Consider the following 25,878-nt stretch of genomic DNA (forward strand, 5'->3'; position numbering starts at 1 on the left):
GTTGTTGTTTGTTTTAAATTGTAGTTATTGAAATAAGAAACAAAGACGAGCGAGAGTAAACAAGTCGCAAAGAGTGGCAAATCAGGCGCACAATTTTCGAAGAACATTGAATGCTATGATAGCCGAAGTAATGAACCACGTCGCTGGTTACATGCGATGCAGGATGTCTAGCAGTTGACAGCCTTCGGCTGATGTAATGGTATTGACTATAAGTAGTTCAAAGAAACTGCTTATTTTTTTAAATAAACCTAAGTAGAACTCCGGTCAGGAGAATCAAGTTGGTACTGAATTTTTATGTGTTTAAGTGATTTATTGTTTATTAATGCGAATAATATTTTATCTGTTATATTCTATGCATTCCTGGGTGGAGATAAATCGAGAGTTAGATGAATTAATATATAGTGTTTTTTTGGACAGCATGGGTACTGTGACAGTCGCCTGTATGACGTTCATGATACGTACTAACATGAACTTTCAAGAGTGAAACGAAATGTCACCGCACCATACTATATGAAACGAACTGTAGGTTACACTAGGTTATATACTTGAAGTCTTCTGGGGAAATTTGAACTTTCTTGGTAATATTTACATTTAATAATAATTAAAGAAATATTTTGTCTTTGACTTAGTAATAATTATTCTCAATGGATTTTCAATAATTACCTACATTTATTAATTAAATATCATGACAATATATGGACTAATCTGATTGACCATTTATTTTCTTAGTAAACGTCTGTAGACCAGTATACAAATAGATCATACGTGTCTTGATCTTGTATTATACCTATTGCTATATATCCAGTAACAATACAATATGCCGTATTCCTGTAATCATAAGAGTGGTTTTACAGTAACGGAAAGTTATATAGATTCAGTCTAGAGTTATGCGTAGTCCGTCTAGATTTTTTTCGTAATTGCCCTTTTATTTTACGATGGGTTGACACAAATTGCTCTGTGTTCTATCTTATTAAATTACGAAGCGGGCTTAAGTGGTATACTTATGGTCTATAGGATGATGCCGTGCTATTTTTTGCCCGTAATGTGCCCCGTGGCAAAATAAGGCATTTACCTTTATTTAAAAAAGCCGGAGAAGTGCGTATCGGGCATGTGTAGTGTAGGGTTCCGCAGTTATCGACTTACAAATGACGTGCTGAGAATAATGAATTTTGGTTGCTCGACTCAATTTAAATCCCTACTTAGCTTTTCAATATTCTATGTCTATGATTTTACGTAAGTGTAAGTACCTATAAATAACAGATTTCTTGTACTAATAGTCTTAGCTAAATCGCGGACATTCAAACTGACAGACGGACTTGGCGAAACTATAGTTCCTTCTTAATACGGAATCCTAAAAACGTTCGGAATCTAAAACCTCCTGTAATTAACCAAATATTACAATTAACTTACTGCCAATTTCCTCGTCGATTCGATGACATCAATGGATTCCAAGATCCAAATAGCTAAGATTTTGTTAAATCAAAATAGAGAACACAAGGAGAACATTGTAACTACCTTCCTTTATCTAGAGTTAGCTGTAATTCCTATTCGAAATGTCTATATCTACTATCGTGTTACTTATAATATGCAGATTTTCTACAATGTACACGTTTATAATATTCTTATTTAATAACACATTATGGTGATCGAAGCTGAACTAATTTTATGGTCTAGAATACCGTGCAACGTCCGAAGGCAATTTTTATTGCATGGCGGGGGATAAAATAATTTTATTATCGCCCGTTATTATGCCGCGACGCTATTTTAGGACCTGATGCGACCGCAACAATAAAGGCATAATGACACCAGACTTCCACGAGACCATTTTCTCGGGACAGGGTGACTACACACAGGGCAGTGTTCCTCCTCCAACTTAAGTGTTATTAAAGATTTAAGACTTATTACCTACTACATTACTAGCTACTACGACTACTTATTAAGATTGTATTTAGTATAGTCAATGTATTTTTTTATATAGTCATAGTTGACAAAATAAGCAGTTAACCCTTTGATGCTAAGCATGGACTACCTAGAAAGTGATGTTAAGATTGCTGCTAAGTCCATTGAACTATATAATAATTTAAACTAATAGATACTATAGAGGTTAAGTTTGTGGTATCGTAGAGGGTAATCTCCGAATTTCCTAAACCGATTTTGAAAATTATTTTACCATTCGAAAGCCACGTTATTTGTGAGTGTCATAGGCTTTATTTTAGTTCTGTATTCCCAAGGGACCAGTTACTACGCGGGTGACATCACGGGGCGTCTGCTAGTTATTTACATAGGGAGTCAAATAACAAAACATGATAAAATGTCACTTTTTTAACTGTAATAAAACACATTTTATTCACATTAATATAATGAGAGTCGTTATAAGAAAAGCAACATAAAGAAATGGATAATTGTTCGGGTTAAATTATTGTAACAATCATATTATCATCAATTGAGTAATTGCCAAGCTTAATTTAAAAAAAATACCACTTTTTAATTAGGATAGGAGAAGTTGTGAGGATAAGTGTTGGCACAATCAGATCAATATTGGGTTGTAAGTTGGTACCATGTGTAGAGGCCAATAATAAGTTATTTTTAGACGTGAATTATGTAAAAAATCTTAAACGCGCTTGATTCCCACTGCGTACAAACTCAAGCCACATACAAAGCCTTATACGGCGAGCCTATTTGTCTATAAATTATTTATTATTCTTCAATGGCTGTGTTCTGAGAAATTCACTTTGCTCCTTTTTGTTAGCTTGGTAAGGGAATAAACCGCGCCGTATAGGTTTTTTGTGTGTGATTGGTTTTTTACTTCCGACAACCCATACTTCTATACAAATGTTATAAATGCAAAAGTAAGTCTATACGTATGTTACTTTTTTATGGCAAAGCCGCTAAATAAATAAATAACTTTTTATTTCGGTTAATACCATAGATTGAAAATTAATTTAGAAGAGTTAGTAAGATTAGTAACAATTTTTATCTTAAAAAAACCGATGTAGATTGAAGAACCGATGTAATATTGGTATGGACATAAAGTAGACCCTGGAGCAAAATATAGGCTTTTGTTTCGAAATTAGTCTACAATGATGGTTTCCGTGGCGCAGTGGTATGCGCGGTGGATTTATTTGACGGAGGTTCTAGGTTCGATCCCCGGCTGGGCCGATTGAGGTTTCTTAATTGGTCCAGGTTTGGCTGGTGGAAGGCTTCAGCCGTGGCTAGTTACAACCCTACCGACAAAGACGTACTGCCAAGCGATTTAGCGTTCCGGTACGATGTCGTGTTGAAGCCGAAAGGGGTGTGGGCGATGAAGCGGCTATGCTTGGAAGTTTCTTCGTGAGATCGAATCAGAAATGAGGATACCGCAGAAGAACCACAGTCACTGACATAGCTCAGCGCGAAGCTGAAGTGGCAATAGGCAGGGCACACAGTTGAAAAAGCTGATGAACGTTGGGGTCCCAAGGTGCTGGCGACTCCGCACCGGAAAGCGCTGGCGCACCGAATGTGTTGTTCGAGCCCCCACTAGGTGGGCCGAGGATTTTTTTTTTTCAGATTGTGTACACCGGAGGGTTTGAGTGGGCGTAGAAGCATCGCCTGATGGGGCCCGAAGGCAGAAGCAGAATAGCTGATGGGCGGAACGAATCTCTAAGGGCGTCTCCTCTGAGACTCAGACCTCGTCTTAGAGGGCCGTTCGGGAGGGTGTTTTGGCCTGAGTGTATCAGTCCGAGCGCACCCGAGATCGTGAGTTAAAAAAAGTCCACGTCTGGGTGACGTCAGACATCGGGGAGCCCCGAGGTCGGTCTCGGGCCGAGGACATCAAGCGGGTTGCAGGGAGTCGCTGGATGATGGCGGCGATTATTTTGCTTGGAAGAAGCAGTAGACGTCCATCCATGATGATGATTAATTTAGACCCTTACAAGTCAGTAATACCTCTGCAGCCACGGCTTGCAGTCGTCGATGGAAAGCGGCGTGTGCAACTAGCCAATAACTGCGTTGATTCAGAGTCAATCAAGATCGATTTGCATGGAAATCCGGTCCGTGGCCGCTCCGGATGCGGTCGAGTCAACTTACCCGCTCATGCGGTTATTGGGACCCATTTAATTAGTGCGTAAACACTCGCCATAACGATGATTACCTGAGTGGGTTTGTTGTGATCTTGTTTTTAGACTTTTTAGAAGAAAAACTAAGGCTCCAGCTGCCGGAGAACCATGACATTTCGGTGTTGAGTTCAATGCCTTTTACATGGAGAAATTGGCTACAATCTTTATAATAAATAACTTTAATTTTCTGTTAATACGACTTTAAATTATCATCATCATTATCTGCCTATTATAATGGCCTACAACAAAGCAGGCCTTCCTGCCAGTCTGCCACCAACAAATGCGACAAGAGATAAGATCACTCTCTTTCGTTCCATCATAACACAAGATAAAGTAATATTTATGCGACCTCTTTTATAGCGATGGGACAAAAGAGAGACCGACATGAAGAGTAAACAAAACATTTTTGTTATCTTTGGCGTATCGATTCAATCTACCTATCACTGCCAAATATTTGGTAAACAATTGGAAATAGGTAGGTAAACAAATGAACTCTTTTCGCGTTTAATATTGTGACATGACGAGTTGTAGCGACAGTGATTGCACCATCATTTTGGGGTATAGGAAATACCTCGAGCATGTCCCAGGACTTGTAACCTTGGGAGTAGGTTTAAGGGATCCCTTTAGAATGCATCAATACACCTTCCCTGTTGCACAAAATCACTAACGCGGCTGGCAGCGTGACGGTGTCTACGCTGCCTCACAAACAACTGAGCTCAAGTCATCAAATACCCTATTATTTGTACCAACACTGATGTGGAAAGGCCATAATAACATAAATAATGAATGTTAATACCACCTATAATCGAGGAACTTGTAAAATATCAGTAATAGCACACATACATAAAAGTACAAGTACGATACTTAAATGAAGGTATTTATTTGGACTATTAACTTTATGATTTACCATTATCGTTGGTAGTGTAATTTAAAGTCAGACCGAACAATGTATTTAAAGTCCGATAATAGGTGTTAGAATTGATCCGATTTAAAGGTATTCGCGAAATCTTTAATTAACCCAGAACCACGCTTTGTTGAATAATAAACTCAGTACCGCATTCTAGCGAAGACTTATAGCTGACATAACGGTTGGTACAATAGTCCTGAGTGGTACACCACGGGACTTTGGTCTATAAGCCACAGTGTCTTAAGGACAATAGTCGCCTGAAATTCTCCGAGAGATTCCTGTAAGTATATGACACTCGGTGGACACTTAACCTCGTGGCTTACGGCGCGTGCCTTAATTACGAGTGAGAAAGCCAGCACTTTGAACTGCAGACAATTTAACTGATACTCCTAAAGAAAAAAAATAGTTACAACCAAAGAATCTCAATAAATAATTATTTAGTCATTATTTATTTAATCTCCGATCTTAAAAGGTTTTATATAGATTCTAGTTTCTGAAGAAGACCTATTTTGCTGTAATATTAATAGTCTTGTGAAAAACAGCGAAACCTGCGGCTAGTTGCCTCGACTGGTGACAGAAGGGCTGGCTCATTTCTTGCGCAAAGGATCAGCCTGGCTGTCCAGCGTGGAAATGCAGCCAGTATTCTTGCCACCATTCCAGGTGGGCATGTATATTTATTAGGATAAGTTAGCTCAAGTTCCATACTGTATTCTTTCTCATTAATAAAAATAAAAAAAAAACCAGTAAACTTTTTTTGTTATTAATTAAGTATATTTGAAGATATACTTAATGAATAACAATATAGTATATGCTAATATAAATAATGATATAAAAATCCACCACAAAGTCACTGAGTAGATCAGCAATAATACAGCATTTTAAAATCAAAATCAGGGTCTTACAGAAAAGAACAAGCGCGACGAAGCGCAGCTCAGCCGACCAGATATTCACTATCTATACACACGCAAGGTACGAGTGTGCTTCCTGCATTATTTCCTGGAAGGGTAAGTATCAATTCAATAGGTTTATTGTTCGTTAATTCCGTTTCCCCGTCGGAGCTGATCCCACGGGAACCCTCGGCTTATTGTTGACTCTTCCTTAGCTATCACGCTTCAATGCATTGTCGGCGCATACGACTCTATGATGTTATTGAGTATCTATTCATAGCGATGACAGATATAAGACAATACTGTCGCACTATAATAGATAATGTTTTTATATGTTATAGCTTACGCCCGCAACTTTGTTCGCGTGGACGTGGAATTTAGTTTTTTACAAATCCCTCGGGAACTGTGGATTTTCTGGGATGAAATAGCTTAAGTGTTAATAGAGAGTCAAATCTATTGTCATTCCAAATTTCAGGCAAATCGGTACAGTAGTTGCGGCGTTAAAGAGTAACAAACATCCACATAAACTTTCGTATGATTAGTAGGATGGCGATTGATTGATTTAAGCTGTTTGGATATGGTGTAAGATTAGGAAAAACAGACCTCGCCATGGCTTTCCAAGCCAAAGAAAACATGAATGGAATTGATTTGTATGTGTCTTGGAGACCATCAGACATCAACGTGCATAAGATGGTGAAGGAGGAGCCGCGGGACTTCTTTCGTGGCGCGGATTCTAAGTCTCAAACTAAACAAGCACTAATATCAAACAGACTTTATAGTAGAAATTATCCTTCGAAGTAAACTTACCCAGGCTGTACGCATATTAACTATGAAAATAACACACACACACACAAAAGTGATTTTGATCGCAATAATTCAGCAGCTGCATTATATTTCAATGCATAGTAATAGTAAATATAGTATGCTAAATAGCATAGCAATAATAGTTAGCATGCTAAATTGCTAACACACGAGAATTCACAGGCTTATGAGTACAACATGCAAGAAAATTAGCATTAATAACCCTCTTCTAAGCTTATTATAGCATTGGCTATTGTTATGCTTGATAACCGGGAAAACATTGTTGGCTTAAGATTTAATTAATGTACGTACGCACTTTACTTTTTATACGTATAATCACTTCATAGAATGCAGCTCAAATCAAAGTGCAATTAAATTAACTTGCTGTTTCTTGTTAATCCATTGTACGTAGCTAATAACAGATGGAAAAGTTTTTCTTAACATGTGCTTACATTTATGGACCTATTGACTTTGAAATTAAAGCTATAGAAAAGTGGGAAACAAGTGAAATGCCTATTCTAGCGTGTGTCATCATCATCATCATTATCAACCCATATTCAGCTCATTGCTGAGCTCGAGTCTCCTCTCAGAATGAGAGGGGTTAGGCCAATAGTCCACCACGCTGGCCACACACGCAGAGAATTGAGAAAATTCTCTGGTATGCAGGTTTTCTCACGTTGTTTTCCTTCACCGTTTGAGACACGTGATATTTAATTTCTTAAAATGCACACAACTGTAAAGTTGGAGGTGCATGCCCCGGACCGGATTCGAACCCACGCCTTCCGGAATCGGAGGAAGATGTCCTATCCACTGGGCTATCACGGCTTTAGCGTGTGTACTTATATAATAAGGTAAAGTGAGTGAGGTTATAGGGGGTTATATCTTTCTTTTTCTTTTCTGTCTTCTTTTTTTAATTTTTATTCTTAATAGGCTTGCGCTTGACTACAATCATGCCTGGTGGAAAGCTATGTTGAGGTCTATGTTGTAGCGTGTTTGCATAGAAATTGCCTATTCATTCTTGCTTTATGCACAAATCATAAGCGTTAGGAAACACACTAAAATCATGGTAGTAGATCGCTCCAACAAACTCTCTAACACCAACTGCAATATTCCGGGAATCGAGACTGTGGTGAATTATATATACCTGGGTTCTTTGATCTGTAATGATGGCACTTGTGTGTCCGAAATTAAGCGAAGAATAGCAATAGCTAGGGATGCGATGACGAAATTAGCAAACATCTGGAAGAATCGAAGCATCACAAACAGAACCAAAACACGCCTGGTTCAGGCACTTATTTTTCCGATTTTCCTGTATGGTGTGGAGACGTGGACTATTCACGCCAGAGAAAGACAAAGAATTGATGCGTTCGAGATGTGGTGTTGGAGGCGAATGTTACGTGTACCGTGGACTGCCAAACGCACAAATGTATCAATTCTTTCACAGCTTCAAATTAAAACACGTCTCTCAACCATCTGTCTACAGCGCATCCTCAGTTATTTTGGACATATCACACGCCGTGGGAACGAAAACTTGGAAAAAATTATTGTGGTGGGAAATGTGAAAGGCAAACGGCCACGAGGTAGATCTCCAACCCGATGGTCCGATCTTCTAAAGGAAGCAGGAGCCCGAACCTTTTACAGTGCCGTCCAAATGGCCAGCGACCGTACTCGATGGAGGAGCATTGTAAAGCAAACGATGACTCGCCAAGGTGGTCACGATCCTCAGTCATGAGGGACCGACTAGAGAGAGAGAGGAAACACACAAGCCGGAAGGGTATTCGACATCTTCGCTGTTCTTATTAGAAACGCCGATGACTAACGTTTTGTGCGAGTCGATGGACCGATTCTTTGTTGGATGTTGGATCTACAGAACCGATTTTACCGATTTTTTTTTCATCAATACAAAGCCACGCTATTTGAGAGTGTCGTAGGCTGTGTTGCTATGCTATGTATTAATTATTAAATACTAAAAATTCATAAATAAGCTTAAACTTGAAAAGTTAACATTAACTTTAGCCTACTAAAGTGTGCGTGAGAACGTAGCACTGTATGTATTACATACGCACCCACACAACGTCTGTCTCATCAATAAACCGACAAAGATTTGCAATAAGACGCCAGTAATATGCAAATGCTCTCAAGGTGATGAAGGCTAAGGCTCGAGTCACACTAGGACGATAAATTGGCTATCGCGAATGCGTCAATCATACGGCTCTTGCAACTGGCGTCCTGTGATTGATAGATGCAAACTTGGATGTAACTGCGAATTTGAATGAATTTGTGTGGCCTTCTTGGTAATTTATATGTGAAATACATTCGTAAGCCAAATCTTTACATTAAATATTAAAAAACACTCATCGATTTAAACCGATAGATTTTTACGCGGGTTGATAAAGCTAAGTTTGGAGTAGATAGATCAGTAGTGACTTACATTTTTTCGTTTATGTCGTTTTTTAGTCTGTGTTAAATTATTCACGTCCGTAAAACTCGTGGATTTTTAAAACGTCACCCGATAGGAATCGGGTTGTTAGGAAACATCTCTCCTAAGGCTAAATAACACGTAACAATTAACTTGCATTATAGTACGTTCATGAAAGCATCAGGATTTCTCTCACTCAATCCACCCTTTTGGTCTTAATGGCTCCCTAGGCCGTAGTCCGAGTCCCACGTGAGATGCCCGTAGTCTTTTAGCGCATTTTTTTCTAGACCTCGAACTCAGCAGTGGCAAAGTTTCAGTGGTCGTCCACAGTCGATGACGTCGCATTAATCCTTACAAAAAAAGTCAACAGCAAGAGGTCAAAAAATATGAACGCTTCCAATAAAGTTGCCCGATTTCTTACATCACCTGGACGTGAATTCCATACACAATTTAGGAGACAACTCACTTGAACCAAAAACGCAAATGGTCCGAACCTGTCTCTAAAATGTCTGTGACTCATAGCAGCTGCCCTTATAAAGTCGTTTGTTCGTGATTATCTCTGGTACAGCTTCTGCTGTCGCCTGGTCCTCTCAGAGGCTATGCTGTGTTTAAGGAGCTAAAAATGTACAACCAGAAGAAACTATGTCAAATATGGCTTCGGAACTGTACGCTAAACATAGCCGCTTCCTTAAACTCAGATATATTCGCGTGTATGAAAAATATACAACCAGAAGAAAATATGTTAAATATAGCTTCAGGACTTTACGCCAAATATGGCCTCTTTCTAAAACTCAGATATATTCGCGTGTATGAAAAATATACAACCAGAAGAAAATATGTAAAATATGGCTTCACAACTTAACACCAAATATGGCCGCTTCCTGAAACTCATATATATTCGCGTGTATGAAAAATATACAACCAGAAGAAAATATGTCAAATACGGTTTTTTAGCTAGTGTGAGGCTTCGACCGTAGCCAGACAAAGACGTATCGCCAAGTGATTTAACGTTCCGGTACGATGCTGTGTAGAAACCGAAAGAGTGTGGGTTTTCATCCTCCTCATCAATTACCATCAGATGAGATTGTAGTCAAGGGCTAACTTATAAAGAATAAATAAAAAACGAGGTTTAGGAACTTTACGCCAAATATGGCCGCTTCCTAAAACTCAGATATATTCGCGTGTAACTCTCCCGTTCGCGCTGACAATTGCCCGCGATACATAAGCGGGAAGCAATAAACTGAGATTTATTTGTGTTGGAGGTGCGTGCGGGATTAACAAGCTGTGATCGGTCTAACGAGTGATAAAATAGATCAGTTTGCACGGGAGGTCCCGGATTTGATTCTCTGCAATATCAAACCTTCAAATCGTTCCATTAATTGTATAGAAGATTTTGTTTATCGTACGAAATATTTTTAAAGTTAACTTTAAAAATATTTCGTACGATAAATCGAATCATCGAATAAATCGAGTTTAAACTCGATTTATTTTACTAAGATACCTTTGAGTAGATTTACTTAAACTTAAAACAGTTATTTTTTAGAAAAATAAACATAATATAAAAAAATTCTAAATTTCTTTAATCTTAAGGTTCAGTGCCTTCCAAATGTTTGCTAAGAAAGAAAAATCAAAGGTTAGTTATGTAATGAAAGGGTATATACTAATATTATAAACAGATAAAGTTTGTATGGTTGTAGGGGGTAAACTTTGGATCTACTGGACCGATTTTAAAAATTCTTTTATCTATTGAAAGCCACGTTATCTGTGGGTGTCATATGCTATATTTATCCCTCATATTCCTACGGTAACAGGAAATACCGGGTGAAACTGCGTGGCGCATATTAGTTATAAATAGGTATTAGTACAAACTAGAGTACATTTCTGTGTGCAAATATGATCTACATAATAATGCAATCTGTCATTGACTGAGTTATCCTTTTAGAGCCTGAGGTCGACACGATTTATGCAATTGTAACGACAGTGGGCCATGTATCCCTAGAGTATTTCGATAGTGTGACAGTAGACCAAGGAAATACATACCTACGCAATATACTCTTTGACTTGTGTCTCGTTGGTCATGTGGTAACTGTCTCCTGGTCCAGTTGTTAGCGTATTTTGGGTTCGGTTACTGAGCTATGAAATGAATTATTTCTTCCGATAAATTATCAATAAAAACTCTAAGCCTGGAACTTGGAAGTGATAATACATCCTGTATCTGAGAGAGCAGTTCTCCGTACCAGCAGTTAAGTATTGAGGCTTAGTTTGATCAATCAGAACTTATTAATTTAACTGCCTACTTAAAGGAGTTGTATTTAAAACTTACACACACCAGTAGTTTCAATACAGGTATTAGGCTAAACCTAAAATCATACCATATACCATACCTATGTAGGGCCACACGTAAAGCGTTTAATAAAAATGTAAAACAGTGGAGTTCAAATATTCACAATTAACTTTCAAAGAAGACACGTGTCATGGAATATCTTACATACCTGCAAGGTACAGATAGCAAGAAAATACACTACTTAAATGTTTGCTTATTTAACCAGCTTTGTTGTTACAAATAGAGATAGAAATTCATGGATCATGCAGGACCTTCCTACTTGTTCTTTATGATGTTACAAATTGGACAATATCGAACGAATAAAGAACATTTTGTAACGCGTTCGTTGCGATCGTTAATTTGTTACGTTTCATCAATCGTATTAAAAAGTGCTCAATCAGCAACCAAAAAACGTTCCCACTCTATGAGTGCCACAAACAACTTCTTGGAACTCTATTCAAGTAGTCACATTTGCAAATTCAACCTTAAACTCAATCTTTATGTTGAATTTTCTCTGAATTTGGGATTTTATTGAATATTGAACTACATTTAAAGGCCTTTAGGTATAATTTTCTTTAACAATAATCCTAAAACTGTCAAAGCACAATTGGCCAGTTTTTAAGTGAAATTTTCTACATGATTGTGCGTCCTTTTATTATAAGAAGTCAATGGTTTCATAGTTTCATCATAATCTTGAAATTTTGTTTTAGTTAGTCCTTTTCAAATTAGCCCTTGACTACTATTTCACCTAATGGTAAGTGATGATGCAATTTAATATGGAAGCGGGCTAACTTGTTAGGAGGAGGATGAAAATCTACACCCCTTTTAGTTTCTACACGACATCGCACCGGAACGCTAAATCGCTTGGTGGTACGTCTTTGCCGATAGGCTGGTAACTAGCCACGGCTGAAGTCTCGCACTGGCCAAATTTGGGTAACTTGATGCATTAAGCCCTTAGCAATCTTCCTCTGTGTGGCCTAACGTGAACTACAAAGAATATTAAAATTGTAATTATTTCAAACGCGCGGATTATTAAATTGCTTTAACTTTCGTGTGGTTCTTTAGAATGAATGTCCTAGCAATTGCTTAAATAGCTTATTATGCTAATCCAGGATTGGTCATCAAATATTGTTTGAGTCGGTTTGAGTCCGACATCGCCTACCCTGCTGGTCAAATGCCCCGCTTGCCCCCTCTAGAAATGCCCCCCTTGCCCAGGCGAAGGAGTTTTGAAATATAGTACAACTAGCATTGACCTCTAAAGAGATCAATGACAATTTGTGAATTTTCAAGCTTTGATCTTGAAAATTCCAGTTTATCGTAAATTTAGTAAAACTTAGAAACAATAAAACACCGTACCGTAGTACAGGTTGGACCTAAGCTAACTTTGCAAATTTGTTTAGGACAAACCTTTTGAGTAAAATCTAAAAATAAGTCTATCTATATATATAATCTAAAAACCCAATCCAGACCGAATTTATTAAGTAGTAAAATACGACGAAAGGGATTTCAGAAAAGGATTAAGTACTAACCTAATACTCGTTTATCAATCTCATGTCACGTTATAAGCGGTCCCACTCCTCTGAAATAATATTTTTGTATACCTAATTGGTAATTATACCTAGGTCTTAAAGTATTTGTTGTCTCCCTAAACACCCCATTTCTTTAAATCGTGATTTTCGTATTGTTATTATCTTATTTTTATTTTAACATGGGTAATATTCCTGACAAAAATGTCAGATACTTGAGTATAAAGTAAGTAGTTTTTCTGCCGACAGTACCAGCTCTGTAAAGTTCAAGTACCCTACAACTGGCGAGCGGAATGTCGGTCGGTGTGTTCGTTTGTACAATTGCGTCCCACCTTTGTCTCAACCGCGCGGCCCGTGGCTAGTTACACCTACAACGTATGAAAGTATGAGTTGTCGGCACTTTTGATGTGTGTCCAACATACTACAGAATCCCGTAATCTCTTGAATCCTCAATTCTAAGAAGTCTACTCCTAAGGGTCTCGTCTCCTAAGGCTTCTCGATCGAGTTTTAGGGCATTGAGTAATATTGATCGTATTAAAATATATAAGAACGAATTGAAAAACCTCCTCTTTTATTAAGTCGGTTAAAAAATGGCCAATATTTCTTAACCATACCTTTCGAACTGGAGTTGATGTAATATGGCAGTAAACTTAAGCATGATGATAGTGCTATCCTGAAAACAACTTTGCTACTAAACAACTATTAAGTACTACAAGTACATACATAAATACACACAGTCCACAGATGATGCGTATGCATAAATTAAATGTATACGAATAATATAAATGCAAAAGTAAATCTATCAGTCTGTTACCTTTTCACAGCTAAACCGCTAAACCGATTTGAACGAAATTTGGTACAGATAAAGTGCGCCTTGGAGCAGAACATAGGCTACTTTTTTCCCGGAATAATCCACGGACTAAAAAAAACAGATTTTACGCGATCGAAGTTGCGGGCGTCCGCTAGCTAATATATAAATATTAAGTTAATATTTTTTGAAGAAATAAATTATTTTTAAATATGATCAATATTCTCTTTGCCCCCAAACAGTCGAAAAGTCTGTTTTAGACACGATAATCCAGAAATCAAAATTATGACCTCTCAGCGTCGAGTCCGATCCCTTTTACAGTGGCTTTTAAATATGTAATACAATTTGTAACTTAAATGCTGAAACTATATAACCTTAACATAAAATGTCTGATATTGTAAAGCTTTTTATCCCAGCTCCATATAATAGCATCAACCAAGACAAAAATGTCATATAAATTCACATTTTACTCTCCCTCGATGCACTTTTCAAGTCAGTGGCCCGGTCATTGCGTTGTATTGTAGTTGTTTATTCTGCCGTTGCTATAGATACGCGGTGGACTCTCGAATCAATACTTTATTATATTCTGCCGTGGGCTTCGTGACTATGCGATATATGGGGTGGAAGAGATATGGACGGACGGATGTTTCACTATAATATTAACTGTTTGAGGTTGGTTTGTGCTTTTACGAGCTTTTTTGTCAATTGACATCAGAATGCTTTAAATCTGTAATACCTACAGCTATGTTTAAGAAAATATTAATTGTGATTTGTTTATTATTATTGTTTATTAATATTATTATTGTGTGACAAATACGGCCTTGACTACGATCACCTGGGCCTCAAGTAATTTCGCAAATCGTTTTCATTCGACGCGGGTCGATTGCGCCTGAAACTAACGTTATGTGTAAGAGCTCTTATAAATAATAATAGGTAGCTAAGTATGTGTTTCAGTATCATTCCTTGAAATGGAAAGCGGAGTCCGCCGGTTGTTGTGAAGCGGTGGATGTAAACATGTGACAGTAACGCGTAATTGGAGCGGCCAGCTCCGGTGACGTTTGTTTGAGGCGATGTGCACGTATCATTGCTTATGATTTTGTAATATTGACAGGGTTACCACACATTAGATTATTGTTTTGTTTCCCTTAATTCCCGTGTAAACTCAGGGGCTCTCTCAGAATCTCACTGGATCTAGCAAATCCTAGTAGGTTGTATCAATGAAAAGAACATTATTTTGAAATAGATAAAAATCTATTTATTTTGCTATCATCCGGGAAAAGCCAACGAACCCATGACTTTACAATGTGCAATTGCACGTTGTAGAGACAACATCTCCTGAGGATGTCGGGGTGAAACGTACGTAGAGAGTATTTTGTCGGACCTGGGTGACGTTGTCGCATGGGTTCGTCGACTTTTCGCGGATGATAGCAAAAAAAAAATCATTATATAATCATTATTAGACTGACACTACATTTAACTACAGGTACCTAGAGTGAGAGTCGTGATAGCTCAGTTTATGTAACCTCTGCCTCCGATTACGGAGGGCGTAGGTTAGAAACCGGTCAGATGCATGCACCTCCAACTTTTCAGTTATGTGCATTTTAAGAAATTAAATGTCACGTGTCCCATACGGTGAAGGAAAAAACATCACGAGGAAATCTGAATCTTGAGGAACTTTCTTAATTTGATCTGTGAAGTCTGCCAATCCGCATTGAGCCAACGTGGACTATTGGCCAAATCTATCACATTCTGGAGTCGTAATAGCTCAGTGTATGTGACCTCTGCCTCCGATTCCGGAGGGCGTAGGTTAGAAACCGGTCAAAGGCATGCACCTCCAACTTTTCAGTTAGGTATGTGCATTTTAAGAAATTAAATATCACGCGTCTCAAACGGTGGAGGAAATAACATCACGTGGAAATCTGAATCTTGAGGAACTTCCTTAAATTGCATGATTGTGATGTCTGCCAATCCGCATTGGGCCAGCGTGGTGGACTGGTGGCTAAACCCCTCACCTCCTGAGAGGAGACTCGAGCTCAACAGCGAGCCGAATGTGGGTTGTTAATGATGATGATGTGACAAGAAACACAGATGCCGGAAGGGCATTCTACCCTTCAGTACATTTAGGATGTCAAACTCTCGACCGTGATTCACCTTAGCCAACCACTAGATCAATAAGGCAATTCAACAAGGTTCACGACTCAAGTGTATTGCATTTAAATGCATTGATGTGTCCAAGTCCATTGCACTACACGATGACGTACATAAGGGATACCATTTAAAAACATACACAGTATTTTGGTTCTTAACACTATTAACATAAAATGGACATTCGTATGATGGTTTAATGCAGCTGGTTAATATGCAGGCAGTGGTCAGGCTCCCCGGAGGCAAGATGCGTTGATTGGCAGACACATCGGTATGTGTGATGATAAACGATATGACAGAGTTATTATTGTTTGATTTCTTGTTGACTGACAAGCGAATGATATTTTCCAGGATTTAAAGGGGAAAATTAGTTTATTTTGATAAAAAAAAATGCGAGTTTCATGAGAATAAATAATAGTTTTTATTGTTTTACTAAATTACTTGAGTCGGGTTCTAAATAGAAGACTTTTGGGTTTTTCTTTCTTGATAAAAAATCTCATGTGCTTTGTTGGTCCAATGTTCAGGCTACATTGCTTTGGATTACGACGTCCTGAGGGTGAGGGTGTTACTGTTAATTTTGGCTAGCCTATGAATTATTGAGCTTGGATTAGAGAAGTTGGTGGTGGTGGAAGCCTGATGATGATGATGATGATGATAAACGTCAGCAGACAAATTAGCCGTTAGCCCCATATTGATACTGTCAGCATAAAGGTTTAAGCTTGTAGGATATGCCATGCAGTCGTAACGAATCAATAGCGATCATCAACAGAAGAACCCTGTCCTGTTTGAAGGTGCAACCACATTTTACGAGCATTACATAATAACGTGTTGAAAAAAGTTATTTAAATAACATTTAAATTACGTTATCTCCGCTAGTAAAACACACAACATAAACAACCCCATCATGCATCGGATGCGTCTCGTGATAAGCTGCCTGCTACGCACTACGCAGGGCATACTGATTAGCGACGCTATAGGCTACATACTCGTATATATTATCTATGCGACGCTGCATGGGAAACATAGACTTTAAAGAGGATGTAACGACTCGCGCCGCGCATAATACTAGCTTTTTTCTCGACATCGCGTGACCACCTCTGTGGCGTTATTTAAATTAATTTTGAGAATTGAGTAGAAGGATCAAGCCGGTGGCCTATCACACTAGGCCTTAGTTGCGTTCCACGACATACCTCAAGAGGAGAAGAAGTCACAAATGACGACCAATACCGGCGCAATCGCAATGCTCTTAAGTTGCGTGGGAGCGATATTTAAATTCACTTCATGAAATATCTCATTGCTTAGCTAACTCTGGTCTTAATTTACAGAACAGATTGACCAATACCTTACAGGGCATTCTAGAATCACGTTCTGTGATGGTAAAAATAAATTTGGTTGTTGTAATTCTCCATTTTAGTTCCTCTTATTTGGATGGAGTTTTTTAAATTCTCATATTTCTGATATGATTGGCTCATAAAGACATAGCCTCTTCGTGTTTTTAGAGAAGTTCTGCTATTTGTTACATTTCCAACCTTCCCTATACATATCATGGGATCGTGGGATCTACGATCTCTATATTTACGTGCACTTTTCAAAACCAAGTAAAAACACTTTGTATCAGAAAGTAGAAAGCTCAACAGTTTCTGTATTATTTTTAAGTAATACTATTATTATCATTTATAGCCTCAATAGCTCAACGGTAAGAGCAGTCGGACTCATCACCGAAGGGTGGTGGTTCGATCCCCGCCCCGTTGGTCTATTGTCGTACCCAGCACAGTCTATCCCGACTAGTTGGAGGGGAATGGGAATATTGGCCATATTATAAAAAAAAAGATATGGCAAATATTCTTTTTTTAAAAAAAAATCAACTAATATTATAAATTAATAAAAGTACCAGATTTTCCACCTGATGTTAAGTGCTAAATCATCCCCTATAACAGGGTAACACCTCGCAGGGCACGCTGTGAATGCGGTCCAACAATGCACTGCTTTGTACTCGGTAGGCGGTAACGTAAAGCATGGTTCACATGCCTGTAATTTCACAGATAACCATACACTTTAGGATAAACAGCAATGTTGTATGACGGCCAAAATAAACACTATTGCTTTTCACTACTGTACTGTTACAAACAAGTCTAGTACATGCCACAACGCGTTGAGATCGAATAGCATGTCAGCCACGACACGAATTTCGCTATTTGGTCTTTCTGTGTTTGCAACAACGCGTTGTGCGCGTTTTCATTAGAGTTATAAAACGAATTTCGTCATGTGGATGTTTTCCTGTAACCACAACACGTTGTGAGCTATTTTACCGCTCATTGAGCGTTTTCGATCTTTGAGCGTAACATATACGTATAAATATTTGAAGGGTATTTCGTTTAATTTATCGATTTTATATTTTAAAGGCGAAAGTTTGTGTTTGCGTAAGTTTCTTAATTTGGTACGACGTCACGCTGCATCTAATGAAAGGTACTTTTGGTTGTAATTTGGAAAGAAGATTAATGGACATTTAAAAAATCGATGGTTACCGGGATATTTTTTTTTTTTTAAAGAATATTTTCCATATTTTTTATAATATGACCAATATTCCCGTTCCTCTACAACTAGTCGGGAAAGTCTGTGTGGGTACGATAATAGTCCAACGGTGCGGGGATCGAACCATCACCCCTCAGTGATGAGTCCGACCGCTCTTACCGTTGAGCTATTGAGGCAATTTATTGCAATATTTGTGTTAATGCAATGTCAATCAATCTCCAATAGATATATTTTACGACGCTACCTCGTATCCTAGGGCGTGTAAATTAATACATTTTGATGCGACTCTAAATCGTTAAAAAAAATATTTTTTTTTATTACTAAGTGAAAGCAACAACATAAATTTTATAAAGAAACTAGCTGACGCAGCGCGGTTTCACTCGCGTGGTTCCCGTTCCCGTAGGAATACCGGGATAATATATAGCCTATAGCCTTCCTCGATAAATGGGCTATCTAACACTGAAAGAATTTTTCAAATCGGACCAGTAGTACCTGACATTAGCGCGTTCAATCAAACAAACAAACAAACAAACTCTTTAGCTTTATAATATTAGTATAGATTGTTATGTAGGAATTGCGATAAAATAACTCTCTCTTACTTTGCGTAGATATGAGCGAATCCCTCGCGTAATGAGAGTGGAAGCTTTACCTCATGATGGGAGATTAATATCCCATTAACGTTCCCCTGTTACTGATCGTGGTGTAATGATTCATTAATATATAGATATTGACGCAGTTGATTCGTAACTCGGGAGTTCTTAGATTCGAATCCTAGTTTGGGTGAATTACCTAAGATATTTTTTATATTGATTCAAATCCCATCTTAAGTCGTAACTATAGCTACCGTCGTATCAATTACTAGCTGACGTTCACGTTACCGTAGAAATAAGGAGATATTATATAGCCTATAGCCTTCCTTGATAAATAGGCTATCTAACACTGAAAGAATTTTTCAAATCGGACCGGTAGTTCCTGAGATTAGCGCGTTCAACCAAAAAAAAAACAAACAGCAATATGTAAACAATTTCTTGAAACAAAAGTTCAGCTATATTGCAGGTGTAAATATATGAAGGCCATGCGGGCATTGTATCCGGAGAATGTTCCTCCAGTGCGTAAATAGGGGACTCTGGAGCCTCACAAAGGTGTCCCGTGGATAGTCACACTTCAAGGATTTTCCCCCAGTTATCCTGATGAGACCTTGCATGTATCTCTGCATGGATATTTCCTATGAAATAAAAGACATTAAAATTAAGCAGGCTAACTCTAAATGTCAGTAAACTTCAGTTATAACGAGACTCATCCAAACCGGCTGATGAATCTCAAACAGAGCGAAGCAACGAACAACCACTAGTCGTTAGACGACTAATTGCTAATGACTAATGGTTAAAGCTTGCAAAAATCAGGAATTACCACAGTCACTGCCTGTAACCGTCACAGGCAAAATTTCTGCTGCAAAACTCAGATTATTTATTATCTAGGTTAAGCGGAGTTATTTTTTTTTTGTTATTTACATTGTTGGCGCTGTGTTTTAACCGAGAACAGAAATAAACGATTCTCATTGTTTCCTTCTACGAGAGCGTAATTTTCTGTTTGGACGAAAAATAACTGGGCTAAGTCTGCCCACCCGGATTTTTAAATTTTAGCACGCGAAATTTTATACCCAGATCCTTTACGAACTTCCGTGGCTAAACAATGGGAATAAAAAAGCCTTTGAATGGATTTTCAAACAACAATAACTTTGAATAGAGAACTGCGGAGTTGCTGAGAGCTAACTTCCTGGGCTATGGCCTATGTGTATACTTAACTGCTTGAATCGTTATATTTGTTGTTTCCGCGACATGAGAATCAAATAAAAATATTCGAAAGTATTTCTTATTATAGGTACATACCAGTGGCGAAGAATGAAATTTAGATGAAAGTAAGTAAGAAAAGGAAATTCATAAAACGTTATACAAACTCCGGTTTTTCATATATCTAGACACAGTACGAAAATGAATATGCATCGATTTTTAAAGGTAACCCGGCGGCAATCAGCTGGCATGAACTCTTCGCTGGTACCTACATATTTAAATGAGCAATTTTTCATGAATATATAATTACTGTGCATTGCCTATATTTACGATCTCCTTGTTTTACCAAGGTTTTCCTTATTAAATCAATATTAGGTTCGAAATCAGGAAAAGTTACAAGAAATATTAAATATACCATCGTTAGGTATGAAAAGAAGGAGCTGCCATTTTGTTATTTTTATCTTAGTTACTGTTAAAGTTACACGCGATCCAAGCTTATATAGGACAGCTTTATTATCGCAATCCCTTTTACGCTCCATCGTTTTATATTAGGAGTCTTTCTGTGTCCATTTGCTTGCCAATGTATGCATACATGAGGCCTAAAAAATCTCGATGAAATTAGACCCTGCTTTCTGCACTGAGGGCCGTGGGCTCGATTCCCATAATTGGAACATATTTGTGTGATGAGGATGGGTGTTTTCCAGTATATTATAAAATTCGCTGTAGTACATAAAATTCGCTATCTTAGTATCCATAACACAGGCTATAGGTAGTAGGTACGCTTACTTTGGGGCTAAGTGTATATTGTAAATGCCTTGTTGGTGACATTGCTTCAATGCCGCGTCATTTTTAAAGCTGTGCATAATTGGATGATATTCTAAAGGTGCCAAAGACATTATTAAAGAGAGTATTGTCACATAAAACATATGTTAGTATTGTATACGTCTATTATCTATACTAATATTAAAAAAATATGAGTTTGTTTGTTTGAATGAACGCGCTTATCTCAGGAACTACTGGTCTGATTTGAAAAAATATTTCAGTGTTAGATAGCCCATTTATCGAGGAAGGCTATAGGCTAATATTATACCCGTATTCCTATAGGAACGGGAACCACGGGGGTGAAACCGCGCGGCGTCAGCTAGTAAGCTTATAAACCGAGTGCCAGATGTACTGCATTGTATGAAGACTGTAAGTTTCCATGCTCCTATCATCGGCAGTTAAAGTAACCAGTTCAAGAGTTTGGACAGTCGTGGCTTTGGAAGTTTGCAGGTTTCAATTGTCCAAGTATAAAACAATTTTTTATTATTTTTATTATTATTTTCATGTGAATGTCAAGAGTCGCCAAATCCTTAGCTTCGTGGCAGCCCCTCGCTAGAGACCCTAAGTTTCATCTCATCATCATCATCATTATTATCAACCCATATTCGGCTCACTGCTGAGCTCGAGTCTCCTCTCAGAATGAGAGGGGTTAAGCCAATAGTCCTGTCAAACGGAATATACCTCAAAATGCTGTCTTGCCCCGTCAAACAGAGGCATAGGTGGTTACACGGGCATCTTTAGTCCTTCGCACAAAAATAGCAAGCTGCTGCTGAAATTTGTGTAGTGGTAGTACTTTCTCAACCAAGCACTGTCATGTCAAAAAGCCCTGCTACTAAACCACGTCTTCCAAAAAGCTGCTAAATTGATGTTCGCTGCTAACCGAGTGTATAGTTTATCTTTTAAATCAAATGTGTGTTTTATGTTCTACTGTACGAAGTGCAATAAAATTATTTAATATGGACATCTTCCTTTTAATTGTTAATGGCCTTTTGGATCAAGTGAAAACCGTTTGCAAAGATTATATCCGATAAATATACAAACTTGTATAAATCATTGTTTTGAATCGAAACTGGCGATCAAAATGTCTTTATAAATGTCTGTGTACGTATTGAAACATTACTGTTACCGTTACAGTTGTATAACACTGTGGAACATCACAACCCCTAGCTCCTATTTACATACAAAACCTTACTCACCCTCTACGAAAGCCTCCAGCGGTATCATTCAAAAATCACCACAGATACATAGAAAAAGCACACAACACTCACGTTACGTAACACTTATAGTCTAGATATTGCCCTGTATAAGGATAGGGGTGGTTTTTGTTAATTTTGGGGGTATTCAGTGATTATTTTCCGTTCCCCTATAGTTTTCGATAGGCGCGAACCACCGCGCGAGCCACAGACGACTGCCCGCTATCGAGCGAGATGCCGCCTCCCCCGCGCCTCTCTAAACCAATTTATAATACATACGGCGACGCAGCATCCCTACCGAACCACCCCGTACGAAAACCAACCCTAGAACTGTGATATTAAAGTTAAATATAACTTGTGCCGCGATTGCCGCAGAGGCAAAAACGTTGTTAGTTTTTACAGATTCGCGAAGGGTGCGAATTGTATGAATTCGGTTTCAGACGTTTTATAATTGAAATAAAATCAACGCGAAAGGGCTGCTCCATCGGTGTACATCAAATTGTTCCATCTCATACAGGTCTAGAAACGCTAATTGCTACAAAATTTTCTAAAAGTTAGCCCTCAGCTACGTAGACAAGACGAAAATTCACATATAAACATTAAAGGTAATACTTTTCGAGGACAGAACCAAAAGTCAGAGTGGGAATCCTGAATTTTGGTTTATTTTGATGCTCTATTTATCTTATTTCTGTACAGCGGCTACGTTTTCAGGCAAAATCTTGTTGGCCTGAAATAAATTGTCAATGAGTAGGTAATTTAAAATTGAAGAAGTTACAGTTTCGTTATCACGTTTTTCTAATAAGGAATTGGTTGATACAACTTGGGAATATGTCTTGTGTAAAAGTTATTATCAATGTACAATGAATGAATGGTATATGTTTTTATCGCGAAAAACTGACGAATCGGTACGGCAACACTAGATCCGGTTTAAGAATCATTCGACAAAACAGCATGCGTTCCACTCCATTGCATCCTCAGGCGTTGTTAACTCGAATGTGCTATTGATAAACACAAATATAAATCGTATTGATTTAAATTCAATATTGTATAGGGAGATAGTCGCTCGCAATAGGTGCATTCATAAATGCTCATATTTCAGAAGGTTAAGCGAATTTTTGCTCCGTCGGTGGGGCCATTTGGCAGGCTTTCAAAACTTACCACTGCATATTGTGGCCCATTTTAAAGTACCTACGCTGACTTGCGCCGGAATGACGTTTGCCAAATTCAATGTGACGTCGACTTCGTTTGGCACTGAGTAGGGGCGAAATAATCGGATTAAAAAAACCGAAACAGGCATGTGTTGAAAGATAGTGTGAAACTGGTGATCGGCAACGGCAAACTAAAGTTACTTTGTATAAAAATTTCGTGATTTGAAAAAACATTTAACTGTCTATTATTAAATATTCTCAAACGCCAACTGTAGAGCCAGTCTTCGCCTGCTTATTTCAGGCTTTAGACCTATCATGCTACTATCCAGACGAATGAGCATAATAATGTGAAATCAGTATCAGATACCTAATGATAATGCACGGAACCTGCTTAACGTACTCTTCTTTGGACTGGAGGACCACTACAATCTTCCCATCTCCGGGCTGCCACTGAGAATCTTGGAATAAGAACCTTATCTTCTACGTAGGACTAGAATAAAAAAGACGTTAACAAGAATTACCTCAATTCTTGTTAATGTCTTTTTTATTTTTGTTTTTATAATTGACAGAGTAAGTGGGGAGTTATCGCCTTTACAGAAAAACACGAACTGCTTGAAACACGTCCTTCTGAAACACTGTCCTTTGTTCGTCACGGTTTTTTTTCTGATTGTGTAAGTATCGTAGGCTCCTTAATGTGACCTCAGCAGCGTCACTGGGGGTTTTAACCATGGTGAAAGTGCTAAGCCTCATATGCCTATAATTAAAATTCCACCCCCTGGCAATCAAACCGGAATACAGCAATGCTGGTCAAAGACAAAATGGTGGTGGTAGTGATTTCTGTAATGAGTTATATCACAAAGAATTAGATTGATTAGAGAATTACTTCGCGTAGGTATAAAAATCATCCACATCTACTTATTTAATTAGTCTTTGACGTGTTTTCTGATGAAATCAAGCTTTAAAAATAAAATGTAAGAAAAAACTACTAACTAATGGCTATAAATTAACCGCAGTAGTATTCTAGAACCAATATAGGTAATAAAGAGGCGTGTTTTAAAAGCAATTTGTAAGACATCTAAAAAGTTAATTAACGACGGTTCTTTCCAAGTAACCTTTTTTCAATGTATCACATATTTATTATCACCCTTAATTCTTTAACTTAAGGTTCCTTATTAATTGACGAAAAAAGGTTTCAATCTTAGGCTTACCACGATTTGAATATTTAAAACCGGGATTTCTGAAAGTAATGTCCTTTTATTTAATTATAAATTATAAAACAGCTAAATCTGGAGCTAAAAGCCTACGTTAAAAGGTCGTACTTTTTACACCTAATAAAAATATTGCACAGATCGTCACAATTTTAATAAATACTTAATCAATCCATCAATTTATTAATTTAACGAACCGTCCGCCTCGAAATCGTTAACTGTTTTTACTTCAATAAAAAGTTGGTCTCACATTTGCGCCCTTAAAATCTTGAAATTCTTTTTTAGTAAGTTTGAACATAGACAAAATAAACTAGGTTTAAATTTATAACTATATGGGTATGGTAAAAACGTACTAAAAGAGCGTCAAAACTCTAAACCTAAACAAGTTAAACCCATCGAAATCATTTGAATTTTAAAGTACATTATTTAATATGAATGGATTATTTTCGATTGACTTGGTCGTCTACTTTTTGATTTTTTTTACTTGATTAAAGGACTGATTCAATTTGTGCGTACATTTTATGGCAGAGAAACGGAGCTGATTTAAACAAAAGGGGCAAAAGACCAACGTCTAAGAGTACCTTACTCTTACGCTATGGAATATGTAGACGCAGAACCGACTTTCGATAGTTAAATAACGATTATGCCTAACAAAAGATTACATATATTTTCTTAATTATCTGCATATTTTTTTTACTGTTTAAATATTCAGTATAAAAATTTCAGATTGCCTAGAGGGTTATTTTTTGAAAAATAAAAAATTTTCAAGATTATTATTTTTCAACTCTTCCCCAGCCAGATCACCAATTCTTTAATAGGGTAGAAAGAAAGAAATATCTTTATTTTTAGGCAGTGCCACACATTACAATTATAAATTTTAAATATATAACTTATAGCTAAAACAAAAAAAGAAGAACGCCCTGCAATATGTGGCATAACCTAGAAAAAGGGTAGTGTAGGACCGAACCATTTTACAGCCTGTATCAAACACTATGACTACTTACTAACCATCGGAATAATCGGACATTTTGTAAGTAAATACAAGTACAGGGAAAAAACGCAAAACCGACAACAATTTTTTTCCAATAAGTATTATCTTATAGAAATATAGCATTTAAATAATCAAGTACACGGAACCCTCGTTAGGCGGTCTGATTCGTACTTGACCAGTGTTTTTAATAAACATCTGTATATCTTGGGAATCTTAATGAAGAGCCTCGATACTAGGGAACTCGTCCTATCTGTCCAATCCTATAATCGTTGCCCTTATCAGAC

General features: G+C 37.7%; 1 protein-coding gene across 2 annotated transcripts in view; it reads right to left on the bottom strand.

Annotated features, from left to right (window-relative positions):
* LOC112046735 (SH3 and multiple ankyrin repeat domains protein 3) overlaps positions 1–22,470 on the bottom strand; it is a 243,023-nt gene extending 220,553 nt beyond the window's left edge. For both annotated transcript variants that reach the window (XM_052881938.1, XM_024083512.2), the window contains exon 1: positions 22,251–22,470. The gene's annotated coding sequence lies outside the window, so the exon portion shown is untranslated. The remainder of the gene's footprint in view (positions 1–22,250) is intronic.
* Positions 22,471–25,878: the final 3,408 nt, after the last annotated feature.

This window comes from Bicyclus anynana, chromosome 6, assembly GCF_947172395.1.
Source record: "Bicyclus anynana chromosome 6, ilBicAnyn1.1, whole genome shotgun sequence".
NCBI lineage: Eukaryota > Metazoa > Arthropoda > Insecta > Lepidoptera > Nymphalidae > Bicyclus > Bicyclus anynana.